General features: G+C 45.7%; 1 protein-coding gene across 3 annotated transcripts in view; it reads left to right on the top strand.

Moving 5' to 3' along the window:
* LOC138736042 (cadherin-22-like) overlaps positions 1–11,768 on the top strand; it is a 1,166,757-nt gene that overhangs the window by 716,390 nt on the left and 438,599 nt on the right. The window lies entirely within an intron of this gene.

The following is an 11,768-nucleotide window of genomic DNA, read 5'->3' as shown; positions in this document are numbered from 1 at the left end:
AGGAATTTTGTCACTCACAGAGTGTGGAGTGAGCTCCCAGCAAAGTTGGTGGATACGGGTTTGATTTTGACATCTTAAGATTGGATAGGTACACGAATGGAAGGGGCATGGATGGAACTTGGGGGAAATGTATAGTTTGGCATGGATTAGATGGGCCTAAAGGCCTGTATCTGTGCTGTTGTGTGTTCTATGCCTCGAACAGTCCACCCTTGGGAATGCACACATAGAAATGTGCTCTCAAATAAGAAGCAATGAATTTATTGCGAAATAAGAAAGTAACACAAGCAAAATCCTGATTTTCTGAGAATATTTTGCATCTGCAAGGTTGATTGGAGGAAAGATGTGATTGTGATTGAAGTGCATGTATATCTTTGCTTATGTGATGGGTACGTCTTCTCGTTTGGTATTTGCAATTTAGATTCGTAGAAGTTTCAAAGTGGCTTTTCCTCGGCCTTCGGTAGAAAAAAAATGTGGTATCCACCTGCTGAAGAGAAGCACAGCACCGTGCGAACATAATCAGCTCCTCCAATCGATGTACCCCCTTCATTTATTACATCGATCCTTTAAAAATAGTCACCTTCCTCAGGCAGGAAAACCCAGCGCGTGTCTTCCTGCAGGAGTAGATTGACAGGGGTAGCATTTGGCTCCATCTCCAGTTTACTGTGTGAATATGCACACATTTGTGTGCATATGTGCATGTTGCGTGTAAGCATTCCATTAATTCAGTGGTGTGGAGACACCAATCCTGCCCCCCACAACACCTCCTCATTAGTCAGGAAGGTGCAGCAACGCCTACACTTCCAAAGGAGATTGAGGAAGGCAGGCTACCAGCCCCCCATCTTGACAACATTTTACAGGAGCATAATTGGGAGTGTCCAGTCTGGCTGTTTCACTAGGTACTTTTAAGCTGCAACACCCGGGTAGACCTCCTGGGACCCAGGTGCGATTAGTGGGGAAAACAGCATCTTTTAAGCTGAGGGGGGGATAGCCCCAGTAAATTACCAACCCGGCAATTTAAGGGGGATCCCGCCCTCATGATGATGCGATAAGTACATATCATGCAAACTAATTTCCATGCTCCCCCCCCACCAGCTGTCAGTCACCCCCTCACCACCTTCAATTGTGGCTCCCCCCAACCCGCAGCAGCTGATCCCTCTGCCCCCATGCCAGCTGATCTCTCTATCCCCATGGCAGCTCCTGTGACAGCCGACTCCTCTCCTCTCTCCCCTGTGGCAGCAACCCCTCTCCTGCTCATCGTGGCACCCCCCACGACAGCAACCTCTCCCCCCCCATGACAATGTCCTCTCACCCCCCTGAAACTTCTCCACTCGGGCCCAAGCAGCAACCCCTTTCTATATCGTTCCCATCCATGCCTCTGTCTAAAAGTCCTTTGAACCTATCTCTTACCACTTTTTCTGTCAGCTTGTTCCACACACACATCTCAGACCCCTTTTAAATCTCTTCTCACTAGTTTTAGATTCACTTACCCTTGGAAAAGATCCATGACAGATGGCTTCATTCATACCCCGCATAATTTTATAAACCTCGAAAAAGTCTCCCCTCAGCTTCCTCATCCCAGCCTCTACTTGTATCTAAAGGCCTCCAGTCCGAGCATCATCTTGTGTATCTTTCGGCTTCATGACATATTTCTTGTGGCTGGGTGACCAGAACTGCCCATCGTGGTCTTTAGCAGCTGTAATATGATGTCCCTACATCCTCACTCAGTGCTCTGATCAATGAAGGCGAATATGCCAACTCCTTCTCCATGAGTTGCTCGACCTGTGCAACCACCTTCAGGGATCAACACACCTGAAGAAGGCGATGGAAGCAAACACACAATACTCAAGAAAGGAGTTAAATGTGGAAGAAGAATTAATGAAATCCAGCGCTGCCATGAAAGATCTTCATATCCCCAAAGGCATCTGTAGCTTATCACATGCATCTGAAGTGTAGCTTCAAATGTTGACTAAAACGAAAGCAAATATAAACACAGCAACTTCTTGCCACAAGTAATGGATAAATGATCAGGTACTCTGTTTTTAATTCAGTTTGTCTGGTCATTCTTGAACTCCACAAAGGATGCAGATTTTGTGAAGTAGAATCAGTTATAAATTTTAAAAATCTTTACATTTAGACATACAACAGGGTAATAAACCATTTCAGCCCACGAGTCCGTGCCACCCAATTTGCATCAAATTAACCTTCGCCCCAGTACATTTTGAATGGTGGGAGGAAACCAGAGCCCCCGGGGAAAACCCACGCAGACACAGGGAGAACGTACAAACTCCTTACGGACAGCGTGGGATCCCGATCGCTGGCCCTGCGCTAACAACTGCACCAACCATGCCGGCCCATATGGACAAATGTGGACGTGGAGTAAAAGCAAGGGGTTATTCTTTTTGTGCTCAGGGCAATATTTATTTTCAACGGCTTCCCGAAATCAGCTTGTGGGATCCTGTCTGTACCTAATATTTTTTTTAATGGCTCACGGGTGGTAACTGGCTGCCAGTTTCATGATCAGTGCCTGCGTTTACATTATCTTCAAAATATCCCTCTGAACTTCAGTGGTGTATCTTCGCAACTCATCCACTAAGCAGGTCAGAAGCAGCAAGTTCACATTATCCTGACACGTAAATACATTGCCGTTCTTTCGATGTTACAGGATGGAAATCTTTGCTTCCTGACCCTGCAAATGTTCAGCATGAGATTAGCGGTACACAGAGGGGTCAGGAAGGCATAGTAAATGCTTGCCTTCATGCTACACCTGTGCTGGATGTTGGTGAGTGCATTGTGCTCAGCTCTGGTCACCCAGCTGAAAAAAAGATGTCACCCGGCTGTGAAGGTTGTAGAGAAGATTCACGAGACTGTTACTGATGGGCATATTATAGAAGTCTGAGGGAAGAAATTATAGAGGTTTATAAAACCATGAGGAGCATGGATATATTCATAGTCACAGTTCTTTTTTCACAGAGAGGAGATAACTAAAACTAGAAGCCGTCAAACTGTACAGGCCCTTCCGCCTCGGCCCAGGATGTTCTGCCTTGTGTAAAACTACTCCACAACAATCTAACCCTTCCCTCCTTCATGACCCATAACCCTCCATTATTCTTTCATCCCTGGGTGCATTTTTAAAATATCCCTATTGCACCAGTCTCCTCTGCCACCCAGCAATGTCTGTCCATGGCCTCAAGCACCGACAGACTGAGACAATCTGCAAATTGGAGGAACAATGCCTCATCTTCTGACTGGGCACCTTCCAACTGGATGGCATTAACATTGACTTCTCTGGCTTTCGTTAAAACCTCCCACCCTCCCCCTCCCCCACCTCACTTCATGCCCTGTCGCCTTCCCCCAGCTCTGTTTTCTCCCTCCCCTTGTCTCCTTTCGCACAGACATGATCAGTTCTCAGCTCTCCCCTTATCATATCCAATTAATGGGTTTTGTTGGCCTGGATTCCTCCCCCAGCTGGCATGGTCTTAATTCCAAGAGTTCCTGCTCTTGGCTCATTCTGCTTAATCCTTGAAGAAGGGCTCGGGCCTGAAAATATCTTTGTCTTTTCTGGACACTGAAAGACCAGCTGAGTTTCTTAAGCATTTTGGAGGGTTTTTACCTACAATCACAGCGTCTGCAGACTTTTGTGTTTCACTCCATCCATTCAAGGAATCCATCACTCTCTTCCAAATACTCTGACATCGCCCCTAAACTTTCCTCTACTTATTTCAAATAGATCTCCTTTGCCCCATTCTGGGGGAAAGGTGCTGGCTAAACCTCTCATCATTGTCGACACATAATCTGTACAGGCATAGATTCAAATTGAGAAGAAAGGAAAAGATTTTGAAGGGACCTTTCTTCACATATAGAAGAAATACTAGAGACGAGGACAATTGTAACATTAAAAATACATGTAAACAGGGATAGGAAACGTATCGAGGGATGTGCAGGCAAATGGGTCCAGCTTAGGTAGACAATTTGGTCACTTGGAAAAGTTGTGGTAAAGGGTCTTCCTTCATGCTGTAAAAATCTCTGACCCGATTACTCTTCACCAAAGCAACATAAAATGGACAGTAAAAGCAGCCTTCTCCATGACTGATCTGAAAACACATATCTACTCCATTTTCTATATGACAGCAGTGACTGCAGGTCGTTGATGACAAAACGCGCTGGGACACCCTAAAATAGTGAACGAGAGGAAAACTCATGCCCATCTACCAAGAATTGTCAGTTGTTGACTTGTTTTTTTTAAATCTGTCTGCTCTGTCCACAATCTGAAATACTCTTATTGATTAAAACAAAATTTTCAACGAGAATCTAAAACCTTATCATCGCAAACTTGCCAATCTCCCACACCCCACAATGTTGTGGCACATTCTATTTTTCAATCACTGTATTCAAATTAATAAATTATATATTTTGATGCAGATGAACTGTTCCATTGCAATGTTTTTGTGAGTTACATCAATTACAATTGCCACAGTTGCTTTCTAGGTTTGCATTTATGCATTTTTAATATCACTGGTGAAATGCTAAAACAAGACATTGATCGACTCTTGCTATCAAAGAATTGATCAATCAATTTAAGTAAGTCACCTTGCCAGGCATAACTAAATGCACAATTTTGCACTTTAAAGGTCACATTCTGAAAAAAAAATTGAGTACCAAATTGAGCAAGCAGAAAAATTCTGGAAACCAAGCAAATCAAAATGGGAGATCAGAAATCTTTGCATTTCATTTAAATTCCCAAAACCTCGTCCAGTGAAGCAAAGACAACATGGCCAGTCAGCAGGTCACGCAGCATCTGCAGGAAGTAAAGGGTAACCAACGCTCAGGCCTCAGACCTTCGTCAACATATGGGCAAAAGGTGGGGGGTGGGGGTGGGGAGGAGAGGTGCAGGATTTAACAGATGTTGGAGATTGAAGAGTGCAGAGGCAAAATTGGCTCTGATCCTCCAATTTGCAGGAAGCCGCAGCTTGCCTGTGCACAAGGTCATGGAGAGACCTGTCAGTATGGGAATGATGTGCGGAATTGAAATTTTTGACAGCTGGGAGTTCCCTGTTACTGCAGCGGACTGAGTGAAGGCACTCTCCAAAACAATCCCCCAGGCTGCGTTCGGCCTCTCCGATGTAGAGGAGGGCTAGAATGGGAGCACTGGATGAAGAAGGTGACTCCCCCCCCCCACCTCGCCCTGCACATTCATGTGTGAAATGTTGCTTCATTTGGAAGGACTGTTTGGGGTCCTAAATGGTGGCGAGGGAGGAGATGTGGTTGCTAGTGTAGAATTTCTTGAGGTTACAGGAGTAGTTACTGAGAGAGTAATTAATGGGAAGGGATGAGTGGATGAGCAAGTCGAGGAGGGAGTGGCCCCTGCAGGAGACAGAGAGGGGAGTGGAGGGTGAGATGTGGTGGGGCCACATCGTAGTTGGCGGAACTTGCAGAGGATGATAAGTTGGTTGCGCAGGGTGCTGGGCTGGAAGGTTGCACAAGGTTGGCACCAAGGGGGCATTGTCCCCACCCAAGCGAGTTGCTGTGCTCGCCCATAGCGTCTTGGCCATCGCCCACTGTCAGACCTGCCCCCAACCCCTCTGGCATTACTAGTGTGTATCAAGGGTGACTAGCAAGAAATGACGCTTGATGCTACAAATGCAGCGCTCTCGGCATCTAGATCAGAGGGGCGTATGATGGTAAAAGCATTCCCCATTTATGAGTGTTTCACTGTGCCCTCCTCTGACAAGTTAATTTCCACCCCCCCAACATTCGTTCTGTGGCTGACGCTGTTGTTGCATCTTGGGTGGAGGGGGCCACGGTAAGTGTGTGGGATAAAGAGGGGAAGGCAGGCTTTTTGAAGATACTCTGGAATGGAGCCCCTCATCCTGGGAGCAGCTGTGATGTAGCCAGAAGAACTGCGAGAATAGCTATCTATTTCCAGTTCATTTTTCCTGGCCCTCTCTACACTGGAGAGAATGGATACATACTGGGAGATTGTTTCTTTGAGCACTTTCACTCTCTCCGCTTCAATAAAAGGGACCTCCCAGTTGCCAACCATTTTAATTCCACGCACAATTGCTCCACTAGCAGGTCAATTGATGGCCTAGAGTACTGCCAAACCAGGGCCATTTGCAAATTGGAGAAACTACACCTAATATTCCATCTGGGCACTCTCCAGCCAGATGGCTTTGATGTCCACTTCTCCATCTTCCAGATCCCTCTGTCTCCTATACTCCAACTCCCCACCCCCAACCATTCAGAGAATGATCCTCTCCCCATCACCTCAGCTTTCTTCTCTACCTTCCCATCTGTCACTACCAATGAACTGTTCACCTGTGTTCCTCTCCTTTCCCTTTCCTCACTTCTCCTCAAGACAAGGCACCTTCATTTATCGTTCATACCATGCTTGCATGGTTAAGAGATAGCATTTCTCCAGGACCATGAAGCATATTTACATAAATATAAGTTAGAATAGAAGTTAAACACATTGAAATATTAAGATGTATAGAGTAAAAGTCCACGGGGCACAATCCACATATGTTCTGGGAATTCAGGAGCCTGATGGCTTGGGGGGAATATTGTTGCTCAATCTGGACATAACGACCTGAGTGCTACGGTACCTCCTCCCCGATGGCAGAAGGGAGAACAGTTTACGTGAGGGATGTGTGGAGATCTTTACACCTTTTCCCTGCATCATGTGTGGTCGATGTCCTTCATGGTAGGAAGAGAGCCCCCAGTGATCCTGTCCACTGACCAATATCTTGGTGCAGCTTCCAAACCAGGCGGTGATGCAGTTGCACAGGATGCTCTCAATGCATCCTCTGTAGAAAGTAGTGAGGGTGGAGGGTGGGAGATGGACTTTCCTCAGCCTTTGCAGGAAGTAGAGGCAGTCCTGGACTTTCTTGGCTATGGAGCTGGTGTTAAGAGACCAGGAGAGGTTCTCCACCAAGTGCACTCCAAGGATCTTAATACTCTTGATGACCTCAATGGTGGAGCCGTCAATGGTCAGTGGAGTGTGATTCCTGCCTCCAGGCCCTCCTGAAGTCTCTTTTGTTTTACTAACGTTCAGATAAAGGTCGTTGACTCTACTCCAGTCCATTAACGACTGCACCTCATCTCTGTACGCTGAATCCTCATCCTTACAGATCAGGCCTGTCATGGTCATGTTGTCAGTGAACTTGATGACGTGGTTCGAGCTGTGTTTAGCTGCACATTCGTGGGTCAGCAGAGTGAACAGGAGTGGACTAAGCACGTAGCCCAGAGTGGGGGGGTCGCGGGGCATGGATTGGTGGCTGTGATCAGTGTGATGGTCTCGGAGGTACTGTTACCGATCTGGACTGCCTGAAGTTTCCCAGACAGGAAGTCAAGAATCCAATCGCAGAGGGAGATGTTTACACCCAGCAGGCTAAACTTCCTTATCAGGTACTGAGGTCTGATTGTGTTGAAGACCGAACTGAAGTCAATGAACAGCATTCAACATACGAGTCCTTGTTTTCCAGGTGGGTAAGGGCTAAATGGAGGGCGGTGGCACCGACTGTAGAGCAGTTGGGTCTGTATGTGAACTGCCGGGGGTGGGGGGTCTAATGATGGGGGCAGCAGGAGCTTGATGTGCCCCATGACGAGCCTCTCAAAGCACTTCATGAGGATGGGCGTGAGTGCGACAGGGCGGTAGTCACTGAGGCAGGACACAGACAACTTCTTCAGCACGGGGACAATGTGGCAGCTTTGAAGCACGTTGGGACCAAAGCGCTTCTCAGGAGAATCCTCACCTCTGACAATCTTTTTATTCTGGTGCCTGCCTGCTTTTTATTAATACCTTGATAAAGGCTCAAACCTGAAACACTAGTTGACCTTCACTTCCTTTGGATGCTACGGGACCTGCTGCGTTTCCCCAGAGCCTCTGTATATTTCACTACAATTGTAGCACCTGCTGGATTTCTAGCTTAACTTTATTCAGTATCCTGGCAACTTGTAGAGTCAGCAAGCAGAGAAACAGGCCATCCGGCCCATCATGGTCAGGGTAATGACAAGAATGGACCAGCATCGAGAGGGGTCATTTTCCTGATATCGTTCCCATATACTTGGTCAATGGCGAAGGGCATCTAAAACACTTCAACCAGTGCACAGAGTATGGTTAGTGAATGTTCTCAGGCTGGAGATTAAAGCAAGGCTTAGACTGTGACATTGATCAGCCCAGTTAACCACTAAGGAAGAACCTGTAGAACAAGCCAAAGGGCTCGCAAAATCCGCCCTATGGTACACTTATTGGTTCAAAATCAAGAAAGAGGGTTCTTGCTGAATTACTCAATTCCTGGAGTAGAAATTGCTTTGTGTAAGTGCAATAGATACAAAAAACTGTAAGTAAACACCGTCTTCAATCCTTATGTTAGCTCCATGTGTGAGAAACACCTCAGTATGTTCACTCCATGCATAAAACACAGCTTGGTATGTTCACTCCATGCATGAAGCACATCTCAGTATTTTCAATCCATGTGTGAAACACATCTCAGTAGGTTCACTCCATGCATAAAACACACCTTGATATGTTCACTACATGTGTGAAACACATCTCAGTATTTTCACTCCATGTGTGAAACACATCTCAGTATTTTCACTCCATGTGTGAAACACATCTCAGTATTTTCACTCCATGTGTGAAACACATCTCAGTATTTTCACTCCATGTGTGAAACACATCTCAGTATTTTCACTCCATGTGTGAAACACATCTCAGTATTTTCACTCCATGTGTGAAACACATCTCAGTAGGTTCACTTTGTGAAATAGGCAATTGACTAGTGCCTATTTGAAACCCTACAAATAAAAAAAAAGGCACCTTATCATTACTGAAGTGATTTTCACTTTGAGGTGTGTTTTTTCACACACGGAGTGATTGCAAAGATTGTAGACTGTGGGTTTTTTTTGTAGCTGTAGCACTTACACAAAACTATTTCTACTGTATTGTATTTGGACATTTAAGAAACAAAATGTGGGAAGTAAGATTGGTGATAATGATGTTAGTGACCAAAATGTTCCATTGGAGAAGGAGTTTATATCTGGGGAAGTGACATGGCGCCCCCTAGCTTGCTCCAGACATTAAACCAAGTAACTTATCAGCTCAGTTTTCACAATCCCTGCTCCTGGTCTCTTTGCACAAAGCATCAGTGGCGTGAACTTACACTAGGCTAGAGGGCTGCTGAGATCTACTCTAATGAAGCTGGTACCATTGCTGGAAGGCGTTGAGATGGTACCCTGGTGAAACCCACTGCTGTACCTCTCGGGTGTTTGAAAGGTCACTGCAATTATTTTTATTAGCTATTCTGCGGTGTTGGATGGAACTGGGACTCTCACCTTCCAAATGAACGAGGACAGCAGCTAGTGAGGTTCTATCTTTTAGAGTACAAATAACTCATGTTGAGGAATGTATTCTTCGGGATATCCTTGTTTACTTGGTTTGTGTTGATGCTTGGGGCAAGCTGGGGTCAACATGTCATTGCCCCATGTATAAACACCTTCTCCCATGGAGCATTTTGGTCACTAACATCATTATCAACAATCTTACTTCCCAAATTTTGTTTCTTAAATAAATGTCCAAATATAAGACATTTCTGCAGAGAATGATAGATAAACAACTCATATTGTGATTGCAAGTTCTCATCTATTGATTTTGTTGTGATGTAGTATGTATCGGGTGGTATGAATCCCATCATATAAAATCCTTCATTTTCACAGCTGTCTGAGACACTACCACTACCAGGTAGGGTCCTATCCAGCTGGGAGAGTAGAAAGAATCATAAATAATGGTTTTCACATAAATCATGTCATTGGGTTTAAAAGGGTGCGTGTTTTCTGGTGATCCTGAACTCTGGAGTACACTCTCTGGACCGTTTCACACATGGCTTGGGCATAATTTAGGGTAGCTTCATTTGTCCAAATTAGGCATACCTTGTACGTGGGAGGATTAGGTCGTTAGGGGTTAACCTGGTTGACCTATACTTCCTATCAATGGGCAAGGCATCTGGCCAATTGAGTTTATAATGGCTCTTTAATTTCTCCATTCGTCCTTTCAACTGTTCCGGAGGACTGAGGCTGGGTATGCCACTGTCACCTGAGCGTTGGCCAAGCCTTTCATTAATATATTATTGGCACGGTTGGCGTTAGCGGTTAGCGCAGCACCTTTACAGCACCAGTGATCGGGACCGGACCTGTGTTTGAATCTCGTGCTGTCTGTGAGGAGTTTGTACGTTCTCCCCATGTCTGCGTGAGTTTTCCCCGGGGGGCTTCGGTTTCCTCCCGTTGTTGAAAACATATCGAGGGTGTGCAAGTCAATGGGGTGTAACCTGGGTGGCACAGACTCGTGGGCCGAAATGGCCTGTTACAGTGCTGTATGCTGTACATCAAAATTTAATCTAAAAACAAAATTTGCAAAATGAGGTCCTGATCACTGTTGATTTCCAAGAGTATACCAAATCATGGAATCACATCTTTCATTAGGACTTTTACAACGGTTCTAGCACTATCTCTTTCACCTGGGTAAGCTTCTACCCACCGAGAGAACATATCAACTAAAGCCAACAAATATTTGAATTGTTTGCTTGCAGGCTTATGTACAAAATCAATTTGTAGATACTCAAATGGTCTTTCAGGACCAAGAAAGTTATCAATTTTTCCTGGTGTCCTGTCTCTACTGTTTTGTGAACAGACTACACATATACATCCCTGCCTGCCTACTGTTACTGATATTCCTGGGGCTGCACAGATAGTGTAGTGGTTAGCGCAACGCTATTGAGGTGCCAGCGACCGGGAGAAGGGTTCGAATCCCACGCGGTCTATAAGGAGTTTGAATGTTCTTCCGGATTTCTTTTGGGGACTCTGGTTTCCTCCTACCATTCGAAATGTACTGGGGGTTGAAGGTCAATTGGGTGTAATTGGGCGGCACGGGCTCGTGGTCCGAAAGGACCTGTTACTGTGTGTCTACATTTTTTTCATTTAAAAAATTACATTTTTAAAGCGGCAGCATTCCCTGTAGATATTCTTGATAATGGGGAGGCTTTTGCCTGTGACATCCTGGGCTGCATCCACTACCTTTTGGAGGCATCACACTCAGGGATATTGGTGTTCCCATACTAGACCATGATCAGCAGGTCAGCACACTTTCCGCTGCACCTCTGTAGAAATTGGTCAGGATTTCTGCCAGTTCTGGTGTCATACCAAATCTCCGAGAACTCCCGAGGACGTAGAGGCACTGATGTGCTTTCTTCACGACAGTAGTGCGTTGGGTCCAGGAAAGATCCTCTGAGAGGCGTGGCATACCGCACGCTGTGGTGTTATTGTTCAATTCCACTGCAACCAAATATTGTACAGCATAGGTAATATCGCAATGCATCCCTCTTTTACCCATGTGAGCTCACAAATGATCCAGGTGAACCAGGGGCAAAAGGAGCAAAATGGTGTAATCAGGTTAGCCCTCAGGGTGTACCCAGCAAGCAGCACCTTTGATGCACCCAGCAAATTGCCAGGTGTGGATCTCCTGAAATGTGGCTCTTGTTCTGAAAAAGAAATGGCTGGGGAACAATCCGTCAGAACTGGTGACTGTAAAAGGGAGGATTACTCTAACCCAGTGGTTCTCAACCTTCTTCCCACTCACATTCCCCGTTAAGTGATCCCTCTGCCATCGGTGCTCTGTGATCAGTAAGGGATTGCTTAAGGTGGGATGTGAGTGGGAAGAGAAGGCTGAGAATCACTGCTCTAGATCCAATTGTTACTGAAATGTTTTGCTTGAGAAT

This window comes from Narcine bancroftii, chromosome 6, assembly GCF_036971445.1.
Source record: "Narcine bancroftii isolate sNarBan1 chromosome 6, sNarBan1.hap1, whole genome shotgun sequence".
Classification (NCBI taxonomy): Eukaryota; Metazoa; Chordata; class Chondrichthyes; order Torpediniformes; family Narcinidae; genus Narcine; species Narcine bancroftii.
The sequence above is the reverse complement of the archived record's forward strand: the minus strand, read 5'-3'. Positions and strand labels throughout refer to the sequence as shown.